The sequence below is a fragment of the Rana temporaria genome, chromosome 4 (genome assembly GCF_905171775.1).
Source record: "Rana temporaria chromosome 4, aRanTem1.1, whole genome shotgun sequence".
Lineage (NCBI taxonomy): Eukaryota > Metazoa > Chordata > Amphibia > Anura > Ranidae > Rana > Rana temporaria.
Window position 1 is genome coordinate 5,052,706 of NC_053492.1, and position 23,818 is coordinate 5,076,523.

Sequence of the window (23,818 nt, forward strand, 5' to 3'; positions counted from 1 at the left end):
GCCAGCTGTCCCCATACATGTTCTGTTCGAATTCTGTTGGGATGTTGCTTTGACGGTATATGTAGCTGTCGTGGCTGGCCCCTGGGTGTTTGGCACGGACGTGCCATATGAGGCCTTGGGCATCGGCTATCACCTGTATGTTGATGGAATGCCACTGCTTACGATTACGGTATATGTGCTCTGTGGCACGGGGGGGCCGTAGTGCCACATGTGTGCAATCAATGGCCCCCACGGTGCGTGGGAATCTGGCAATTCTGTAGAGTGTGAGGATTGCGGGGACAATTTGGTGTACGCATCTGCTCATGGTGGATTGTGACATCCCAGCCACGACTCCACTTGTACGTTGGAAAGATCCACTGGCGAGGAAATGGAGTGTTGCCAGTACCTTGACCAGTGGCTGCACTGCATGTGAGCATTCTGTCTGGCTGGTGATTTCATCATGCAGGGCTGTGGCTAATTCCAGGATGGCATCAGGGCTGAATCTATAGATGCGATACACCTCCGATTTCCCCATGCCAAATATGTTCATGCGCGTTCGGTTTATCCTCTCCTGTGCCCTCCTCCGTGCCTGTGGACGCAGTAGTGCTATGACCATGGCTGCCCCTGGCATGTTGGCATACAGATGTGTTGTCCTGCAAGTGTGGTTGCTCAGCTCGTCCGTAACGGTGCTGCTGCAGCTGCTCTCCAGCTGACCTGTGCACGTCTGTTGCGGAGTTACACCTCCTTTATGGGGAATAACTTTACGCCGGACGTACAACTTACGTGCACCGCGCGTAGCCTGTGACGGGCGCACGCACGTTTGTGAATCGCCATATTTCCCTCATTTGCATATTTGAATGCCTAATCAATGGTAGAAGCAACATGCGTCCAGCCCATATTTGCGCCCACGCTACGCCGGCGTGTGCAAGATTCGGCAGCGTAGGATGGCCTGTTTTTAGGCGTATGTTGGTTTGTGGGTCTGGCGCACACATATCTGCGTAAAGTGATTTACGCAGACGTAAATTTAAAAAATCCGTGAAAGTATTCAGCAAAAAAGAACCGTCATAAACCCCTTCCCCAAATCACAAATCCAATACCCACATAAAACCACCGAAATCAACTAACTTCTCCCTTAAACTCATTTCAATCAATGACACTAAAAATATCATCAGTACGCTGCGAAACAGCACATCACCCAATGACATCATCCCCACTAAACTACTGAAAGAATGTGCCGATATATTGGCACGAGCTATCACGCAGCTCATAAACCAATCGTTCAAGGAGAGCACGGTGCCTACTTTGCTGAAACAAGGTATAATAAAACCAATTCTGAAAAAAACACCCTCGACCCCAAAGACCCAAACAACCGTCGACCCATAACAGGCCTAAATGTCTTCTCCAAGGTAATGTTGTACAACAGTTACAACACCATTTAGACACCCATAAATTACTCAATCCGTTCCAATTGGGTTTCCGTCCAGGTCATGAAACAGAAACAGCGCTGCTTAAAATATGGGATGACGCCCTCGAGGCAGCAGACGAAGGAGAATCTCGTCTTCTGATACTGTTGGACCTAAGTGCAGCTTTTGACACAGTAGACCATGGATTACTACTGACTCGGCTAGCTGAAGTAGCCAGAGTCACGGAAGGTGATTTAGCTTGGTTCTCCTCCTTCTTGGAAAAACGATCACAAACGGTGAAACTGGGGCCTTTCACTTCTGAAAAACGTACAGTGTCTTGCGGAGTCCCTCAGGGATCCCCTCTGTCGCCCGTACTGTTTAACATCTATCTCCGCCCTCTTTTCGAAATCATTAGTAACCAGAAGTTACTTTATCACTCTTATGCAGACGACACAACAAAAAGGATCATTATCTCGGACTAGAGAAATGCCTTACTTTGATAGACAACTGGATGACACAGAGTTATCTTAAACTCAACGGTTCAAAAACAGAACTTCTCCTGTTTCACGCCAACCGCAAAAAGCATCCCGCAACAACATGGACACCTCCGCCCATTCTGGGTAAATCGATCACCCCTAGCACCAAAGTCAAAAGTCTGGGAGTCATCTTCGACTCCAACATGACAATGGATGCACAAATAGGGTCAGTAGTCAGCGGTTCGCACCATCTGCTGCACCTACTATGCAGACTCACCTCCTTTATCCCGAAAGAGGACATTCCAGTCGTGGTGGGAACAATTATTAATTCCAGACTTGACTATACGAATGCCCTCTATCTCGGACTCTCCAAATACCAAATCACTCGTCTGCAAGTCGTTCAAAATACGGCCGCTCGATTAGTGACCGGCAAAAAAACATGGGAATCAATCTCACCTTCACTGAGATCCCTTCACTGGTTGCCAGTAAAATACAGAATCACTTTCAAGGCACTCTGCCTAATGCATAAGTGTATTCAAGGAAACGCCCCCCAATATCTATGCGAAAAAATAAAAGCTCATATCCCCAATCGCGTTCTGCGATCCACCAATCAAAATCTATTCCAGATACAAGTCCAAAGGAGATCGAAGATTTGAAGTCCAGGGACCTCGTCTGTGGAACGATCTACCATCCACCATTCGGTTGGAGGTGAACCACTTGGCCTTCAGGAGAGAGATTAAAACCCATCTCTTCTGAGGTCAAATGGGGCTCTACGCATGGAATCGATTCAGCGCCCAGAGGCGATTCAGTTCACATGTGTTGCGCTATATAAGTTTCTCACTCACTCACTCTATGATCCATCCTAAATGCTCCAGGTATTCTACCATCCTTATCACAGCTTGAATTTAATCCTGCCACTAAATGATCTATCAAAAGTAGGTCCTCTAGATAGGTCATTACCGCTATGCCCCGTGCCCTCAGCTTTGCCCACAGAGGGGCCAGAACCTTTGTAAATACCCGGGGCACAGTTGCCAAACCAAAGGGCAGAGCCACAAACTGGAAGTGGCGATGTTCTACAGCGAACCTTAGGAACTTTTGGTGAGTGGGATGGATAGGCACATGTAAATATGCGTCCTTGACAAGTTAGGTTCTTATTTACACAAGAAATAGCTGCATCTACAGAGGGCAGACTCCACTTCTTGGTAAACTTCTCCTCCATGGGATAAAGAACTTCAAATCTCCTAGGAGGTGAAAAACGCTTATCTGGATGTAGCCAGTCTGTGTAAATCAGGTTCTCCAGTAAAGGATGAACCGGAAAAGAGCATGCAGCCTGCGGGAATTTTAATGAACCCAGGGAGGAGACAAGGGATTCAGTTAATTCCGAAGAGAGTAATGTAGAGCATACTGCTTCAGAATAGCATCGCACCCGTGATTTCAGAACCTGGGAAGCAGAAAAGGGTTCTTCTGATATCCCTAATCCCTCTGACTCCTCATCCATATCCCCTGAAGGTGTTACATCATCCTCCTCAGATCTTTCTGCAAGGAGATCTAAAACAACAGAAGGAGATCTGCTTCGCTTTTTGTCCTTTTGTGAGGACTTTGCAATTAACGTAGCGATTCTCCCTTTTAAGTTGTTCAGGACTGCCGCCAAAGTGTCCTCAGTGACATATGCAGGCACAGGCACCACAGGAGAGGCTGCTACTCCTGATAGAGGCAATGGATCATCCTGTATAGGTGCTTCAGATATTACATAGAGACCGGTCATATGTGTGCCATAGAACATGACGTTCCCCGGCTGCCCCTGGAGCAATGGGGCCTGTCGTGTACAACCCAGAGCTGAGCTGAGGGCCGGCACACGCTCGATGGCCAAACATGGGGGGACTACAAGAGTCAAGACCCAGCCTGTCACCCAGTCGGCAGTTGATAGAAGAATCACAGGATCCAAAAATGCAGGAACAAAAAAACAAAAAAAAAACAAAAAAAAAAAATCGCAAGAAAAAATCTCCAGAGTACAGGACTCCAGAGTGCCTGTCCTCTCCTGACGTTAGGCACAGAAAAACTGAGGCTGCTAGAGCGGGGTGTGGGTTATACCTGGGAGCCACGCCCCCTGGGAGGAGCTGCACTGAGGAAAGTGTTGTTAACACTTAAAGTGCTTTTTTTCTGCCTAACTCTCCTGGAAGGAAGCGGATATAACCCCAAGGTCAAAGGCTGCTGTGTCCGTCCATGAACGGAAGAGAAAAAGTGGCGTTTGGGAACCTGCCACAGAGGTACCGCACAAACTCACGGAAGGGGGCAGAATCTACCAACTGAAAAGGCAGCAGTTGAAGTTCTAGCAATTTAGCCAAGCTATCATTCAACCGCTGGTCATGTGGATGGCTGGGAGCGAACTTCTTTCGCTGGTGCAGCAGCTGGGGCAGGGAAATTTGCCTGGTACAATCGGACATTGGTGTACCGAAAGAAGATTTCCCGCAAGTACGTGCAGTGACACACCTAATTCTACACCTTCAGTCCTATCAGTGCAGGTTTCTGAGAGGACTGAAGGTATAGTGAGGTTTGAGATCCCAGCTGATGAGGAGCAAGGGGAGGTCTGCTTTGTTCTTTGGTGTGGATCTTTTATGTACGCTTGCCAACGAACTGCATGGCAGGTCGACATATGTCTGGTCAAGCATGTGGTGCCCAAGCGGGTGATGTTTTGGCCATGCGAGATACGCTTGAGGAGCTCTGCGGTGTGATGCAGTTGGTGTGCTGCCCTTAAGCTGGCCCCTGGAGGGCATCCTGCTTCGTTGGAGATGTGCCTCCTCCTCCTCTCAGGCACCCACGTGGAGTCAGTGACCTCATCATCCCCTCCCTCTTCATCGCTGGAGCAAACCTGGCAGTATGCTGCAGCTGGGGGAACATGACTGCCAGATTGCTGTCCATCTTGGACATCCCCTTTCTCTGGGCTCATGTTACTGCCTTCCTCTAGCTGGGTACCATCATCAGAGCCTTCAAAACGCTGGGCATCCTCCTGCAGCATGTACCAACACTGTGGTCAAACAGTTCGGGGGACTCCTCAGGGGGACTAGGAAAGGAGTGACTGATGCCATTGACCCGAGGGAAGAGACCGCTTTGGCAGCTGCTTTGGCAGACAAAGTACCTTGAGCCTGGGTGAGAGAGGATGAGGATGGCTTGGTCATCCACTCTACCAACTCTTATGCATGTTGCGGCTCAACATTGCCAGCTGCTGAAAAAAAGGACAAGCGTGTCCCATGGCCACGTGCTGATGAGGATGCACCGCTGGACGCATGTGGCTCTCCCATTGATTTTCTATTCAAATATGCATAAAGCAGGTGTAACTCAGCACCAGACGTGCACAGGTCAGCTGGACAGCAGCTGCAGCAGCACCGTTACGGACGAGCTCAGCAACCACACTTGCAGGACAACACATCCGTATGCCAGGGGCAGCCATCAGGAATTATGGGGCCCCTTACACAGCTTAAGGCATGGGCCTGGGGGGGGGGGTGCTGCCGCGAATTGAGAAGAAACAAAATAAAGAAAAATATATATAAAATATATATAAAAAAAGGAACTAAAAGGAATAAAAAAAAGAAATAAAAAAATATTATTATTTAAAAAAATAAAAAATAAAAAAAAAGTGACTTGCCATCTGGGGTCCTGTGCTCACACACACCACATCCACTTCACATTGGATTAGCCCAAGTCCACCGTGCAGGACTTGGGAGCAGCAACGCCACGCCAAGGCCCCAATGGTGTTACCACATTTACACGGTCGTGGGGATAACCTCTCCCCGACGATCCAAGGTGACACGCCTTGCTGGCAGGTATGTCACCCACACATTCACACACCAGTCACACTGTAGCCTGCACTCCTGACTTTGTGCAGTCACTACAAAAAACAAAAAGGGTTCATGCCATTGGCCGACATGGCATGCCCTTACTGGAGGACGGCACATCCTTCTGTGCACGACACTCCAAAATAAAAAATCTCATAATCTGAGCAAAAAATAAATAAAAAAAAGCACTCATTTGCCCTGTCGTGGGCCAGGCATGGTGCCACGGCTCCTCAGTTGTCTGGGGGGAGCCTCGGGTGGGGCATCAGGAGGAGGATCATCCCCAGGTCTGCCACTCCTGGCAGGTGCTGGCTGCCTGCCCTCCAACGCAAGGGCAATGCGGTTGAGGACCGCGTTCATCTGCGCCTGCATCCGCAGCTGGCGGGTGGTGGTGTGCCGCTGGTGGCGCCTGCTCTGCCATCCCTCCACCTCGATGGCAGCAGTGTTGGCCTGTATAGCCACTCCCAGGCTTTACACCTCTCCCACGAGGCCTGCTGTTGTGGCCTGCAGCTCCCCAATGCAGGTCACCATGGCAGCGCAGTTCGCACATCCTGCAGGCTGTCAGAGATTGAGGGGCTCTGATCAGCCTGCTGTGTGAGGCACTGCTGCACAGTGGCTGCAGTGCCCTGCACAGCCACTGTGCATTCAGCCTGGGTCTTGGCTGAAGAGGCCAGACTGTCTGCCACACGGCGCAGGTCACCGGAAATAGCACCCATGTGATGCGTCTGGTGGCCCTGTTCCCTCACAAGCCCGGGAACACCCCTTGTCTTCCGCAATGCCTTCCTGGGGGCAGAAGAGGCTTGGGGCCGTCTGTACAGGGAGGCCCTTGAGGGGCTTTCCCTGATGGGGGAGGCCCTTGAGGGGCTTTTCCTGATGGGGAAGGCCCTTGAGGGGCTTCCCCTGATGGGGGAGGAGGGTGAGGGGCTTCCCCTGATGGGGGAGGAGGTTTGGAAGGGTCCAGGGATGATGTTCTCCTCCTCGAGGTAGACACCTTCCTCAAGATCCTCCTCAACTTCCTCTAGAGGAGAGGTGTGGGCACACTCCTCTGGGGATGGCGTGGGTCATCCAGCAGCTGATGATTGCCCAGCTCCCTCCAGCACATCTGTGGATGACACAAAGCATTCACATGTTGGTGGACCCACACACTTGTCACATGTTCCCTTGCACCCCCTCACATGCTCCACACCGGATAGGGAATAAAACACATTTACCTCTCCTCAAGGCCTGGTCACCGGAGTCAAAGCCCTCCAGGCCCTCCACTTGCTCCCTCTCCAGACATCTGGCAATCACCTCCTCATCGGCAGTGAGCCTGATAGTACTGGCTGGTCCACCTCCCGTGCCTCCTCATCCTGGCCAGCTTGTCTCTGACCAGACGACACAGGTCATTGATTTTTTTTTACCAATGTCCCTTGAGGTCCTTCGCTCATGTCCAAGGGCATTGACCTCCAGGGTGACCTCCTGGAGGATCTCCTCCTTCCTGACCTTGCTGGTCATGCCACTCTGTGCCCTAAGGAGGTACACATCGTACCTTGAGAAGGCAGTGATCAGGATTGCCTTCTCCTCCGGTGAAAATAGTTTTTTCCTCCTCTCCCTCTCAGTCACAGGAGCAGACATCGCTCAGAACGCAAAAGTACCTACACCAATGGTAGAAAAGCTGCTGGTGTACTTTTGCGCTCGACGGGCGCATGTCTGGGCGTATTTATGCTCTGGGCGTAGGCGGTGGGCCGGCGTATCTTAGGGGTTACGCCGGGCGTAGTTGTGAGCATACGTCCACGTCACGCGACGCGCTCGGACCATCATTTGCATGGGGTCACGCCCACTTACACTTATGCTGGCCTGCGCCTTCAAAAATACGTTACGATGGCTCATCTTGGTGAGCAATGGTTTGCTGAATACAGTGCATGCCTCTCCGCGTTGCGCCGGCGTAGTGTAAAAAAGATACGCTATGGCGGCATAAATATGCGCCGATGTATGAGTATCCGGGCCATTGTATTTGATGTATTGGAATAGGTAGGTAAAAAAGGAATTGTCTACAGTCCGCTTTAGCTGCACACTGAGCCCAGTATACACTACACTGACTTAATATACTGCAGCGAGAATAACAGGAAAACTCTGAAGTGATATATAGCTAAACTGAATACAGTGTATGTATACATATATATATATATATATATACACACACACACAACTCCTAGGATGCATATATATACTAAATGCACTGACTGCAGCTACCTGAATGACCTGCCTGCTCTAACTAAAATTAAATGACACTCTGACTCTCTCTATCTCTCTCAGACTTTCACAAGTCACATTGCCGCAACACACTACACAAGGCCAACACGCAGGCGTCCTTATATAGTGTGGGGCATGTCCCTACTCCCCTGAGCCATGATTGGCCAAAGGCACCCTTCCTTTGGCCAATTATGGCTCTCTGTGCTGATGGCGCTATGATTGGCTAAAGCATGCGGGTCATAGTGCATGCTTGGCCAATCTTCAGCCAGCAATGCACTGCGATGACAGTGAATTATGGGCCGTGACGCGCCACTCGAATTTGGCACAAACTGCCCATAATGTTCAAAATTTGGCGAATGAGTGAACAGCCGATGTTCGAGTCGAACATGAGTTTGACTCGAACACGAAGCTCATCCCTATTGGCTACACATCATGGCTTTCATACGCAGGCTCATTTGGCGATCCCTACAGTTTAGGTTCCACATCCACTGCAGGTTTATTAGTGGGGTGCAGAATTTGGCAGCAGACGCTCTGTCTCGTTTTTGATTTCTCGTCCTTTTTCCAACAGCTTCCCGATGCAGACCTCTGTGCCACCCCGTCCCTGCATTAAACACGCACTGGGCAGGGGCATTAGGGTTGATTGACAGGTGACTGTCTATCAACACAAGGAGGGCTTACAGTACGGCCTGGAGAACATTTCAGTCTTTCCTAACTCGGTACCCTAAGTCGGATTGTTTTTATAATCACTACCTTTTGTCTTTTGTGGCCTACTGTCATTTTCAACTGAAATTGTCCCACAATACCATCAAGGGGTATTTGGCAGGTAGCCAACATTTTATTTCTCTACTTCATCCCGGTAGGCAGTCATTGTTTGCAGCTCATTCTGTTAAAGCTATCCTCATGGGTATTCAGAAGAGCAACCCCCCGAGCCCTACTAACAGGTTGCCTATGGCAGGGCACATCTTCCGGGCCATGTCGGATATTTTGTCTAGGTCTCCTTTTGGGCAGCTACCTAGCCTGGTGCGGAAGGCGGCTATTTAGCATTTTATGGTTTCCTTAGACCGGGGGAGTTTGCTTGTACGGGAGATAATTCCTATACACTGATTAATCAGTCGATCAGGTACCCTGACCATTTCGTGTTACACCTAGAGGCATGTAAAACGCAGCAAACTGGGGCTGGTACCGATATCAGGTATTTCAAGATTGAGGTTGGTTGGTGCCTGGTTTCGGTTTTACTCATGGCCCAGTTATCAGGGGAACCCAGGGCTAGTCCTCTTTTGACGGTTAACGGGGCCCCTCTGACCTCTGCACTTTTCATAAAGTATTGTTGCACCCTCTTAGGGAATCTGGGGTTGAATCCCATGTCCTGCTCAGGTCATTCATTTAGGGTTGGGGCCACTTCTGCGGTATTGCGCCAGGGTGTCCCGATTCACATTATTAAAAGGTTAGGCAGGTGGAGGTCATCATGCTACTCCAGGTACATCCCGGAGCCACTCATTGAGATGTCTCAAGCATTTGTTCATTTGGCCAATTAATTTGTATTGTTTCAATAAACCTCCTTTATATACTCATCCTAATGTCTTTTGTTTTTACCCCCTTTTAGGCATACTGACCACGGCACACCCCAGGTAAACTTTCAGCTTTCTTCTGTTTCCTTCCCCTAGTTCCACAAGAGGCTCTGAGTACAAATAAACTGTGTCTGCATCACAGAGAAGGAAGATTATCACCCAGTCCCCGCCCTACTCTGGACCAATCAGTGAGCAGTATGGGTGGAGGAATGTATTTAGTGTTAATGACCCACCTGTGCTGATCTCTGTAGGAGTGTCCTCCTCTATAAATGTCCCTGTTATTCCATCCTCCTCCATAGACTGCTGATCATCCCTCACATACGTCTCTTCTTCTTCTGATTTCACCTCAAATTCTATATCGATTGGATCTCCACTCTAAACCAAGACAATGAGAGAGAATATCATCAAGGTATAAGCTTTATTACTGTGACATCACATCTATAAAATCGAAACAGCCCTCCACAAGTCCATGTCTAGATGCTCCGTCCCACCAACCTTTAAATAAGGAGGGATGGTGTGACCTTCCTGTGTGGAATCCCGGGAATACAGAGGACGGGGACATCTCTCTGGTGGGTTCCTGGTATTAGGTGGCTCCATCATATCCTTGTGTCTTTCTGATAACTCCTCCATCACTCCATACTCCTCATCCTCCTCTTTTATCTCTTCTTTAACCTCAACTTTAGAATCTCTCAGGTCTCCACTCTGAATATAGAATAAAAATGACATCAATGGTAACAATGCAGATAATGTACAGATCCTAATGATACTATCAGTGATTGTTCCTCATCTACCTGATGATGGTGGGGGATGGTGTGACCTTCCTGTGTGGAATCCCGGGAATACAGAGGACGGGGACATCTCTCTGGTGGGTTCCCATTACTGGATCCATCTGTAGGAAACACACACACTGACTGAATACATTGTTTCTATGTGTTTATCAGATGATGGGGGATCTAGGTGGAGCCTCCGTACTGCTCTCTCCTTTACAATAAAGTCTCCTCTTACCCGGTGATGTGAGGGGCGGCTGATTGTCCATCATGATGTCCTTCCTAACACCGCTCATGTCTCCTGTCAGCAATTTGATGATCTCTATAGTGACTTCTAGAATCTTCTTTCTCTATTCTATCAAGGAGGGAAGTGGAGGCAATGTGATTATCATAGGATATCCAGATTTCACAGGAGTAAAACTCTAGATTTGAACACATATAGTAAAATCAAATGACATTCCCAGAATCCTCCTCACCTCACCAATCAGGTCTCCATTTTATTAAAGCCCCACTTCAGACGGAGATATAATTTACCCACACAGGACCCCCACACTATGCAGGATAAAAGCTTGTTGCAGGTATTCTGATGTCATTACATACAATGCAGGACCAACAGTCCCACTTTGCTAGTGAGGATGCCAAGGCTCTGCCCACATCCTAAGAGCATCAGAAAAAAAGCCAGATAGATGGACATTAGGAGGAGGAGCTGTGAGGTCAGTGATGTCATAGGATTCTCTGACTCTGGATGGAGGGACCGTGGGAGGAGGAGCTGTGAGGTCAGTGTAATGTCATAGGATTCTCTGACTCTGGATGGAGGGACATTGGGAGGAGGAGCTGTGAGGTCATTGTGATGTCATAGGATTCTCTGACTCTGGATGGAGAGACATTGGCAGGAGGAGCTGTGAGGTCAGTGTGATGTCATAGGACATATAGGCTTTGGATGGGGAGATTTGAGGGGTCCTCTATATGAGGCTCCCGTGCAAACCAAATCATTGTTCCTGGGTGTGTCCTACCTCTTCTAAACTGAAGAGTGAACTTTGACCTTTACCATACAGAAATCTGTCAGGAATGTGTGAAAATAAGCTCTCATGTGACGTGCGGAGGAACGGAGTGTAAATAGTGGACAATTTGGGGACTATTCTATCTTCCGGGTGAATTGAGAGAAGTCCAGCCTTTTCCCCTCAGACGTGGCTGTGACTCCCCAGATTCTATGCATAACTAATCTTTGCATAACTGATTCTATGAATCAGTCGCATAGATACGACGCTCATTCGGACTTACGACGGCGTATTTGGAGATACGTCGTCGTAAGTCTCTCTGAATCTGGGCCAATAAGTACTACTCTCCTGTGGAAGGGCGGATCCCCAAAGTGGCCCTCGAAACACTACGGTTGCCAGCACATTTGACAGGCTTGGCGTTTCCCAACTTCTTTCTATATTATGTGGCATCCCAGCTTGTGCACGTCCATGATTGGCTGTGCCCGGCTCTGGCTAATGCCTGTACCTCTACGGAGGGGGCCATCGCATCTTCCCTGGAAACTTTGCACAATATTGTAACGGAATGACCCGGGACAAACAGAGACTTTGGAAGGATGAGGGGTACTCCTGTGCCAGCGTCATTAATAACTCTTATGTCTAGGGTCACCTTATGTCCAATAGGGCCATAGGGTGACTGAGAAATTATATCCTAAATTACAGGACAGGGGACATTACTGATAGCTCATATTGCAGGAGATATTGCAAAGTGTTGGTTTATTCTATGACTCATCTCTCTGTGTAGACTGTTGACATGCTAATTGAGTCTGGTCCAGGATCTCTCATTATGTATGCTAAATACTGTTGTGTGTGTGGAATGGAACTTGTCAAGCTGTATGTGGAGACAGAACGTCTGTCTAAAGATGTAGATTGAGGGGTATTCATTGTGTGATGGTGTTTTGTTTGAATTCTGTTAATGAAGGAATGTGCAGTGAATAGGTCATGATAATTATAGTGCGTCGCCGAGATGTCTGGAATGTTTAGCAATTAGCCATCTGAAGGTGTATTGAAGCCCCCCCAGGGTGTGATGTGTGGGTGGAGAGTTTGATGGTTCCTTTCATGCTTGAACTGTATATAAACTTGAGAGCTAGCCATTAAAGTTGTCTTGTATTTGAAACCAGAACACAGAGCAAGTCTCGTTATTCTGGGAAATGGGATGTCTGATGTCTGTTGGAGGGTTGGAGTGTCAGATGAGCTGTCGTGGGTTGATGGAAGGTCGTAAACGGTGGTCACCATTACAAATATTATCTACAGTGGCCGGGTCTCTAACCCTGCCCTGGAACCTCTATACTTGCCACTCCCCTTTCCTCTATATTGTCACGAAGATAGTCAAACACACCTGGCTGAAGTCCCCCAAGAACCCCCTGTGGTTTAACCCTATTCTGCAGGAATTATACTCCCTTCCTGACCCCAATTGCTGGTACTCTAAGGGGGTTAAATATTTATGTCACCTGTACAATGCTCAGGGCTTTAAATCTTTCTCCCAGTTACGTTTAGACTTTAACCTACCAAGATCGTACCTATTCTACTACTACCAGCTCAGGCACGCTATTGGTGCCCAGTTTGGCTCCCTGGACGATCCCACTGACCTGCCCCCCATTGGAAAAACTGCTCAGACAGCCAGATCCCACTAAACTTGCCTCTACCTACTATGCAGCCCTAATGACTGACTTTAACCCCCCGGGTATCACAAAGCTCAGGTAAAATGGACCTCGCTGGACATCTCCCTGGTAGACGAGGACTGGTCAGAATTTAGTGATACGTATAAAACCTCTGTCATTTCTTCCCGGCACTGCATCATACAGGTCAAAATTTTCCATCAAACCCACCTCACTCCGGCTAGGCTACACAAAGTGGGTCTCTTGCCCTCGGCTGCCTGTTTTCTCGGCTGTGGCCAAGAGGCCCATTTTCTACACTTCTGGTCATGCCCGATAGTCCGGGACTTCTGGGAAGAAGGGGGTGCTTTCCTCTCATCAGCTTTAGGCCTCCCAAACATAATCCACCCCAAGAACTGCCTAATAGGCGTTTTTGGTGACTTACACAGGTCATCCCATGCCAAGAGACTGCTCCGCATACTCTATTTGTATGTTAAAAAAGCTATTTTACTGTCCTGGAAGGGCGCACAGACCTCTCTGAGGTCTCTCTGGTTAAAAGGTATTAATGATGCTATCCCACTGTATAAACTTACTTTTGAACTCCGGAAACGGAACAAAACTTTTCACAAAATTTGGGGTAGATGGTTGGCGAGTCCGCTAACCCTCTCCCAGCACTGATTGTATTATCCTTATTTGACCATTGAGGGGCCGTGCCTTGGGGATTCCTAATGTCTGGTCTTCTGCTATTGTTATGCCTAGATAGTGTACCTGCACCTTTTACCATTGTGCCTACTATATGACTTTTGCGCTGATAGTTATATATTTTTTTGTATTTGAGCATACTGCCTAATGTTTTCTACCTCTGTACGACCAGGTTGACTGGTGTTCTTGTTTTTATTTTATTTTTTGTGCTGTGTTGTATTTTTTTCCTGTTTGTTGGTTTATCTTAAACCTAATAAAAATATTGGCCCGGATTCACATACATCGGCGCATATTTATGCCGCCGTAGCGTATCTTCTTTACGCTACGCCGACGTAGCGCACAGAGGCAAGCAGGGCTGTGGAGTCGGTAGATAAATGTTCCGACTCCGACTCCTCAGTTTTATGTACTTCCGACTCCGACTCCTCTGTATTAATATGCGAATGTATTTTATACATTCCTTGAGGGAAAGAAACGCAACCTACCACAGGACTACTGGCTGGGAAGCCAACAGTCTACTGTATTGCACAGTTTAAGCAAAAGACAAACACAATGTAAGCAAAAGACAAACACAATGAAAACAATCAAGTGGCTGGATAGTAGCAGCAGGCATAAACATCAGGAACAGGATCTTTACCAGTTCAAAAATACAAACCACATTATTTGGTTGTTTTAGAACAAAAACAAAGCTCATCTATAATGAACCAAAAACAAAATCTGTAAAACCTAGAAATGGTTTATATTAATCTTGAAATGTAGTTCTAGGCTTAGCAAATGCAAATCAATTCAATGTAGAGTTCTAAGGAAGAGAATTGCCTCTGCCAGATCCTCTTTCATAGAGGCTCTTAAGTCAGACTTTATTATTTTTAGGGCTGAAAATAATCTTTCGACACTGACTTGGGTGGGTGGCATTGCAGTAACTATTCTGGCCACATCACTAACGATCTCTGGATAAACAAGGATGGCTTCTTCAACAGTAAGTTTTGATGAGCGATCATACTTTTCAACTTCTTTTAGTGCTTTATAAAACTCCTGTTGGAATTTTTTTATTTGGACACTTACTGGTTCTCTAACATGCGTTCCCTGTAAAAGCAGAACACAACACTATGGAAAGTATAAGTATTGCAGCTCCTAATTGTGCGTTGCGTGCCATATAGTGAAGCACATGAAAAGCATGCTTCTTCACGGTCACTTAACGTGTTCATTTTGCGGTTACGTGAGGCACTGCATGCATTGGTCTTTATTCTTACAGTAGAGAAGTCATTAATTATAACTTTTTGTGAATTGGGACATTTAAACTTGCTTTTTTTTTTTTTTTATTCCAATCTAAATTTAGTAGGAGTCGGAGTCGGAGTCGGTGCATTGTTTGCCGACTCCGACTCCAACTCCAGGTACCCAAAATTTCCCCCGACTCCGACTCCTCGACTCCGACTCCGACTCCACAGCCCTGGAGGCAAGCACTGGATTCACAAAGCCAGGGGTCCCAAAGTTGCATCGGCGTGCCTTAGATTTCGAAGGCGTAAGCAGGAAAAGGGTGCAGAATGGAGGATATGGGGTGCAGGAGAAGGGTGCAGAATGGAGGACATGGGATGCAGGGGAAGGGTGCAGAATAGAGAACATGGGATGCAGGAAAAGGGTGCAGAATGGAGGACATGGGGTGCAGGAGAAGGGTGCAGAATGGAGGACATGGGGTGCAGGAGAAGGGTGCAGAATGGAGGACATGGGGTGCAGGAGAAGGGTGCAGAATGGAGGACATGGGGTGCAGGAGAAGGGTGCAGAATGGAGGACATGGGGTGCAGGAGAAGGGTGCAGAATGGAGGACAGTAATACAATCCCCCCCTCCACCTGAGTCCTCCTGCATGTCCTGTACATCTCCCCCAGCAGTGTGTGAGAGCAGAGTGGATGGAGAGGACGTCTTATGTACATAAAGCAGCATGTCCCTCCCTGGCTCCCTCCAAGCCGCTGTCCTGCCCAGTCCTCCCCCGACTTCACAGGTTGGGTGCCTCCTCCTCCCTCCTCACCCTCCCACCTGGCCCCGCTCCGAGCCACATTCCTGTCTGAATAATGTGTCCGGGTTTCAGGCAGAAACATTATTCAGACCAACAGTGAGAATGGGCTGACAAGAGCCCAGGGGCCAGGACACCACTTCTAGTCACCATGGTGACCTGGGATTTGTGCCCTGACTTCAGGTGACCATAGATACATGGAAATTCAGCTGGTTCAGCAGGGATCGTCACATTTCCATCCATGTGTGGTCACTCCCGGATAAAAGTCACTCGATCAGCGGCTGCAGCCAATAGCTTCATCACTGATCTGTGTATTCTGAGAGTGGAGGAGCGCCCCCCATTGTCAGAATACAATAGTGCAGAGGGGAGGATTCCCCCATCCCCCTCCTATGTGTAGATGGGGGAATCATTAACTAATTCCCCCCTGAAGGTCTCCACACTATATATGTGTGCAGGGCCACTGATAAGCCAGTACAACTGGCCCTGTTGTAGGGGGCCCCGGGCCAGCAGGGGCCCGGATGGCAACCCCCTTTAAAAAAAAAAATGTTTTTTATTTATTTTTTTAGGGGTCCGGAGGTCCCCAGGGGCCCGGAGGCCCACAGGGTCCCAGATGACAACTCCCCTTTTTTTTATTTATTTTTTATAAAAAATATATATATTTTTTTTAATATATTTTTATTTTAATTTTTATTAAAGGGCCATTTTTTTTTTTTTTTAGAGGTCCGGGGGCCCCCAGGGCCCCGGATGGCAACCCCCCTTTTTTTTATTTATTTTTTATAAAAAAATATATATTTTTTCTAATATATATATTTTTTTATTTTTTATTAAAGGGACAATTTTTTTTTCTTAGGGGTACGGGGGTCCCCAGGGGCCCGGAGATCCCCAGGGCCCGGGATGAAAACACCCCTTTTTTTTATAAAAAAATAAATACATTTTTATATATTTTTTTATTTCATATATATATATATATATATATATATTATTATTATTATTAAAGGTCCCCCAGGGCCCCCTTTTTTTTATAAATTCTTTTTTTTTTTCATATTTTTATTTTTATTTTATATATATATATATATATATATATATATATATATATATATTAAAGGGATCATGAGGTCTCCATGTGGCAAACCCCCCCCCTTTTTTTTATAAATGTTTTATTTATTTTTTTAATTAAAGGGCCCAGAGGTCCCCAGGGCCCTGAATGGCAACCCCCCCACCCTTTTTTTTTATAAATGTTTATTTATTTATTTTATATATTTTTTTATTTTTATTTTTTCATTTTTATTAATAATTTGTAAAGGGCCCCCCTCCGCTTCTCAATTCGCGGCAGCCCCCCCCCTCACGCTTCTCAATTTCAATTTTAGACGGCAGCCCCCCCCCCCCCCGGTTCTCTGCTCCAGGTGCCTACCTATGCCGCCAATCCCGTAACGTGCTGCAGAGACAGTTTCAGGGGTGGAGCTAAAGGCGGGACCAGGGGTGGAGCTGAAGGGGGCCCCGTCAGGTAGGCTGTACGGGGCCCCATGATTTCTATCAGCGGCCCTGTATGTGTGTATCATCATCTGCTGGAGATAAAAGACGTCACAGTGACTATGGAGGAAGAGGACGGACATGACGGGGTTACTGGGTGTAAATAGAAAATAAGATCTTATTACCTCCTCTGCTGCCACTTCCAACGTCTTCTCTCTACTTCTTCCCGACTCACCTCTCACCCGAAACTTCCTGCCTGTACCTGACATCACTTCCTGTCTTCCATAGAGACTTACTGTCTGCCATCTTGTGGAGTTCAGAGGAACTGCAGAAACATCTCGTAGTGTGAACACGGCCTTGTGCTGTGTGTATGTACTGTATATCCTTATAGATGGGTCATCTCCACTCCCACCAAGGGGGATAGAAATATATTACTGCTCGGGGGGGGGGGGGGACATTTTGGCCCCTTTGATTTTGCAGTAAAATTGATGTGAGATTTAGTCATGTAGAACATCTGTTATATGGATACAAAGAACCCCAGCCGAGAGTAAAGGGTGGAAATGGCTCCTGATCCCCAGATTTGGGCAATTATGTCCCCAATATAAATAGAAAAAACCTGCGCTATGTGTAACAACTCAAATACCTCCAGAAATAACTTCTACCGGACTGCTGCTGTAACAAAGGTAAGTCTTCCCTTTATCACCTAGAAGAGCATTATGTGTCACAGCGCTGTCCTATTGTGTCCTATTGTGTGTGCACATAAATTATCACAAATACACTAAAATATGATGGGGCGTGGCACAGCTGCCGAGGTGAGTGGACACTGAGCTCTGTGCTACTGCCGATTATCAGCTCTCCCTCAGCAGCCAGCAACTGTGTGGGGGCTTCCCTGCAGTCTGCTCCTCCACCCGATCAACACTGCAGTGGCGCCCGACAACTAGAACGATGACCCGGCAGAATGAAGAAGAGGCCGGGGCACCAGCCGGCCAGTTTAGTCCGGTGAACTGGAATGCCTAGGAGTCCGGTATACCTAGTTCCCTTTTTAATTGTGCAAACGATTTTAGTTCACCGTTGTCATACAATTGGTGTAGATATGGGAGTCCAATTTTTGCTCATCTATACCCATCTTCCAGGTGGAAAAATTCCTTCAGACAGGGATTGAACCACAATGGGGCATTGTGATAGATAGCAGGGAGTTTATGTAACAAAACGTTTTTCTTTAAATATAGACGCTTGCGTTCGGCTTTTTCCAGCGTATAGTTACCCCTGCTATGTGAGGGGTATCCTATGTTAAGTATGGTCGTCGTTCCCGCGTCGAGTTTTGAATTTTTACGTCGTTTGCGCAAGTCGATTCAGAATACGGCCGGACGCAAGTTGCGCTCACGCCGAAACCAATGACGTCCTAGCGACGTCATTTGGAGCAATGCACGCTGGGAAAAATCGCGGACGGCGCATGCGCTGTTGGATCGGCGCGGGGACGCGCCTGATTTAAATTGAAGACGTCCCCAAGCTAAAGATCCGCTAATCTATCTGAATCTACTCCACTAACTTTCACACAAACTAGTCAATATACACTTATTGTATTTTTTTTACCAAAGACATGGAGCTGAATATATTTTGGCCAAAATGTATGAAGAAATTCAATGTTTTTATTTTTCTGTTGGATGTTTTATAGCGGAAAGTAAAAATATTGTTTTTGTTTTTAAATTTTAGTTTTTTTTGTTTATATAATAAAAAATAAAAGAATGCAGAGGTGATCAAAAAACACCAAAATAAATCTCTATTGGTGGGAATTAATAATGGAATGGAAAACACGGTACAACACTTCATCCATGTCTTTGGTGATCTCTGATCTCCTTATGAACTGTTTCTTACATGATGAAGATCAGCCATGGAGTATATCTGAGGTGTATATCAGGGTGTGCTTCTTCCCCACATGAGACCTGTGATGTCCAGCAACATTCATATACAAGACATTTCCCACACTCAAGGCACTAATAGCCGGATTCAGGTAGGGGCGCGTATCTTTAAGGTGGCGTAGCGTATCGTATTTACGCTACGCCGCCTTAAGTCAGAGAGGCAAGTACTATGGGCCTAATCCTCAAAAACCCGGCGCAACGTAACTTTTTCCATTTAACTTTTTCCATTTAAGTTACACCGCCGCAAAATCTCTAACTAAGTGCCGATCCACAAAGCACTTACCTAGAAATTTTGAGCGGTGTAACTTAAATCCGGCCGGCGCAAGGCGTTCCTCTTCTCCAGGGGGCGATTCCCATTTAAATGAGGCACGCTCCCGCACCGGCCGTACTGCGCATGCTCGTGACGTCATTTTCCCGACGTGCATAGCGCAAAATTACGTTACGTCGGGCTTTGTGGATTGCGACGGGACAATAAAGTTGCGTCGGGTAAAAAAAAAAGATACGGCGCCAAAATTTTTTTTTAAAATTTAAAAAAAATCGCGTCACGAGCAAGAAAGGTCTGTTTTTACAAGGTGTAAACAGTTTACACCTTGTAAAAGCAGCCCTAATTTTGCGTTTGCAAAATAAAACTTACGGAGAAAAAACAAAGCTGAAAAGCTTCGTGGATCTCCGTAAGTCCTAATTTGCATACCCGAGGCGGCATTTCGACACGAAATGCTCCCAGCGGCGGATGCGGTACTGCATCCTAAGATCCGGCAGTGTAATTCAATTACACATGCCGGATCTTCTCCCTAACTATGGAAAACTGATTCTGTGGATCAGTTCCATAGTTAGGAACAGGGATACGACGGAGTAACAGCAGTTACTCCGTCGTATCTCTTTTGAGGATTTGGCCCTGTATTCACAAAGCACTTGCCTCCTAACTTAGGGCGGCGTAGCGTAAATGTGGCCGGCGTAAGCGTAAGCGCGCCTGATTCAAATGAGGATGGGGGGGCGTGTTATTTAAATTACTCGTGACCTGACGCGATTGACGTTTTTTACAAAACGACGCATGCGCCGTCCGTGTACATATCCCAGTGTTGGGACGTATTGGTTTCGACGTAAATTACGTCCAGCCCCATTCACGGACGACTTACGCAAACAACGTAAAATTTTCAAATTTCGACGCGGGAACGACGGCCATACTTAACATTGGCTATGCCACCTAGGGGGCAGCTTTATCATTACGCGGCGTATCTCTTACGAAAACGGCGTATCTTTACTGCGACGGGCGCACGTACGTTCGTGAATCGGCGTATCTAGTCATTCACATATTCTACGCCGAACTCAACGAAAGCGCCACCTAGCGGCCAGCCTAAAAATTACACTTTAAGATACGACGGCGTAGGAGACTTACGCCGCTCGTATCTTAGCCTAATTTAAGCGTTGCTGGTTTCCAGAATACGCTTAAATAAACGACGGCGCAGATTCAGAGTTACGCCGGCGTATCTACTGATACGCCGGCGTAACTCTCTATGAATCTGGCTATAATACACCTCAAGGGTTGTGTGGGATCCCTGAAGTACAGGAAGACAGAACTTCAGTGAGGAACAATTCCCTCACTCAGGACAAGAATACGGCTTCTCCCCCGTGTGAGATCTCTGATGTGTGGAAAGATTGGACTTATATGAAAAACATTTCCCGCACTCAGGACAGGAATACGGCTTCTCCCCAGTGTGAGATCTCTGATGTTTGTAAAGACTGGACTTCTCTGAAAAACATTTCCCACACTCAGGACAGGAATACGGCTTCTCCCCGTGTGAGATCTCTGATGTTGGTAAAGATTGGACGTCTGTGAAAAACATTTCCCGCACTCAGAACAGGAATACGGCTTCACCCCTGTGTGAGTTCTCTGATGTGTGGAAAGATTGGACTTTTCTGAAAAACATTTCCCACACTCAGGACAGGAATACGGCTTCTCGCCCGTGTGAGTTCTCTGATGTTTGTAAAGATCGGACGTCTGTGAAAAACATTTTCCGCATTCAGGACAGGAATACGGCTTCTCTCCTGTGTGAGATCTTTTATGCACATTAAGATTGGATTTAGAATGGAAACGCTTCCCGCACTCAGTACAGGAAAACCTCTTCTCTGTTGGAAGGATGGCAACGTCCCTCACAGTCTGAGGTTCCTCAGGATAAGAGGAATACGATGGTCCGGCACCGTCCCGCACAGTCTGAGGTTCCTCAGGATAAGAGGAATACGATGGTTCGGCACCGTCCCGCACAGTCTGAGGTTCCTCAGGATAAGAGGAACACGATGGTCCGGCACCGTCCCTCACAGTCTGAGGTTCCTCAGGATAAGAGGAATACGATGGTCCGGCACCGTCCCGCACAGTCTGAGGTTCCTCAGGATAAGAGGAATACGATGGTCCGGCACCGTCCCGCACAGTCTGAGGTTCCTCAGGATAAGAGGAATACGATGGTTCGGCACCGTCCCGCACAGTCTGAGGTTCCTCAGGATAAGAGGAATACGATGGTCCGGCACCGTCCCTCACAGTCTGAGGTTCCTCAGGATAAGAGGAATACGATGGTCCGGCACCGTCCCGCACAGTCTGAGGTTCCTCAGGATAAGAGGAATACGATGGCCCGGCACCGTCCCGCACAGTCTGAGGTTCCTCAGGATAAGAGGAATACGATGGTCCGGCACCATCCCTCACAGTCTGAGGTTCCTCAGGATAAGAGGAATACGATGGTCCATCTACACTGTGTGGTGCCGGATGGACATTTGAGGTAGTCAGGTTTTCACCTGGACTATACTGTGTGATGTCCTCATCTTCTACTTTACAGTCTGGAGACAAAGTGAGACAATCCTCTGAGGTTTTCCTCATCTCCCATCCATCTACTAAAATAGAAATACAAAGATTATTACTAGACATGAGCTGATTGGTTCCCCTAAACCAGGACTCCGTCCACATCAGGCAGCTTTGTCTCTGATGATCTTACAATTCCCCCCTCAAGGTAACTAGTAAATGGGTCCTCTGATCTCCTACCAGATCATTTCTTTATTCATGGACCTTAGTCAGAGAGTGAGGAAACAACGAGAACTGTCTTTTATAGGAGTGACAGTGATGAGGGGATTATAGGATGAGTGTAACCACCCCTCTATCACTCATTGTCAATTTTCCAACATAAGAAGTCTGGCAATTAATTATTTAGTCCATTAAATTAGTCATGAGAAACAGTGGAGCTGATCCCCACCAGAGGTCAGAGAGTGAGGATGGGGGGAGAACAACGAAGATGAAGACTAGGCTGATCCTGAAAACCACCATCATTGGGTTATTGACTCCTCCCACCTTATTACTTTCTGTTAAAGGTTCCAAAGTTTGAGGATGTTATTAAACAAACTGTATAAAAGTCTCACACATGTGGTATCGCCTTACTCAGTAGCAGAATGTATTTTGGGGTGTAATTTGTGGTATGCATATGCCATGTCAGAGAAATAACCTGTTAATATGACAATTTTGTGGGGGAAAAAATCTTAAAGCGGTTCTCCACCCTAAAGTGGAGTCCCGCTGATCGGAACCCGCCCCCCCCTCCGGTGTCACATTTGACACCTTTCAGGGGGGTGCAGATACCTGTCTAAAGACAGGTATTTGCACCCACTTCTGGCCCGGCATTCACGGGCAAAAGACGGGCATTCCGTCACATCCCGTCGCCCCCCCCCCGTTTTGTGCTGGGAACACTCGGCTCCCAGCACACAGCGGGAGCCAATCGGCGGGCGCGGCGCGACTTGCGCATGCGCCGTAGGGAACCGGGCAGTGAAGCCGCAGCGCTTCACTTCCTGGTTCCCTCAGCGTGGATGGCGGGGGGAGCAGCAGAGAGACGAGCGATCGCTCGTGCTCTGCTGCGATCAGCGCTGGACTCCAGGACAGGTAAGTGTCCTAATATTAAAAGTCAGCAGCTGCAGTATTTGTAGCTGCTGGCTTTTAATATTTTTTTCCCATGGCACATCCGCTTTAATTTTGCAAATAATTGTGGGAAAATATTAGAATTTCAAAAAACTCACTGTGCCTCTTAATAAATACCTTGGGATGTCTACTTTCAAAAAAGGGGTCATTTGAGGGGTATTCGTACTTTCCTGGCTTGTTAGTGTCTCGAGAAATGAGATAGGCCGTCCGTACATCAGGTGTGATCAGTTTGATTGGACCATAGCTTGTAGACTCTATTAGCCAGATTTATAAACACTTACGACGGCGTATCAGTAGATACGCCGTCGTAAGTCCGAATGCGGCGCCGTCGTATCTATAAGCGCATTCTCAAACTGAGATACGCTTCACTGTTGCTAAGATACAACCGGCATAAGTCTCCTACGCCGTCGTATCTTAGCTGCATATTTACGCTGGCCGCTAGGGGCGTGTACGTGGATTTACACGTCGAATATGAAAATGACCTAGATACGCCGATTCACAAACGTACTTGCGCTCGATACGCTGTTTACGTAAGGTGTTTTTCCGGCGTGAAGATAAACCACCAAAAAGATGGCACAGCCCTTGCAAGGTATGGACGACGGAACAGCCGTCGTATTTTACGTAATTTGCGTAAGCGTACGTGAATGGGGCTGGGCGTAGGTTACGTTCATGTCGAAAGCAAGGAGTATTTGCAACGTGATTCTGAGCATGCGCGCGCATGCGCCATACCAACGGCCCTCATTTACATGGGGTCACAGGTAATTTACATGGAGCACGCCCCCTACCTGCCTATTTTTGAATTAGGCGGGGTTACACCGGGCCGTTTGCGCTACGCCAACGTAACTTAGGGAGCAAGTGCTTTGTGAATACAGTACTTGCCTCACAATGTTAATT

The 23,818-nt window shown here is 47.4% G+C and overlaps 1 long non-coding RNA gene across 1 annotated transcript; it reads right to left on the reverse strand.

The window, feature by feature from the left end:
• Positions 1–10,338: 10,338 nt before the first annotated feature.
• LOC120935248 lies at positions 10,339–17,286 on the reverse strand. The gene is made up of 3 exons (XR_005748375.1): positions 17,245–17,286; positions 10,494–10,610; positions 10,339–10,377 (listed from the first exon to the last, which is right to left on the reverse strand). It is a non-coding gene; the product is annotated as an uncharacterized LOC120935248 (long non-coding RNA).
• Positions 17,287–23,818: the final 6,532 nt, after the last annotated feature.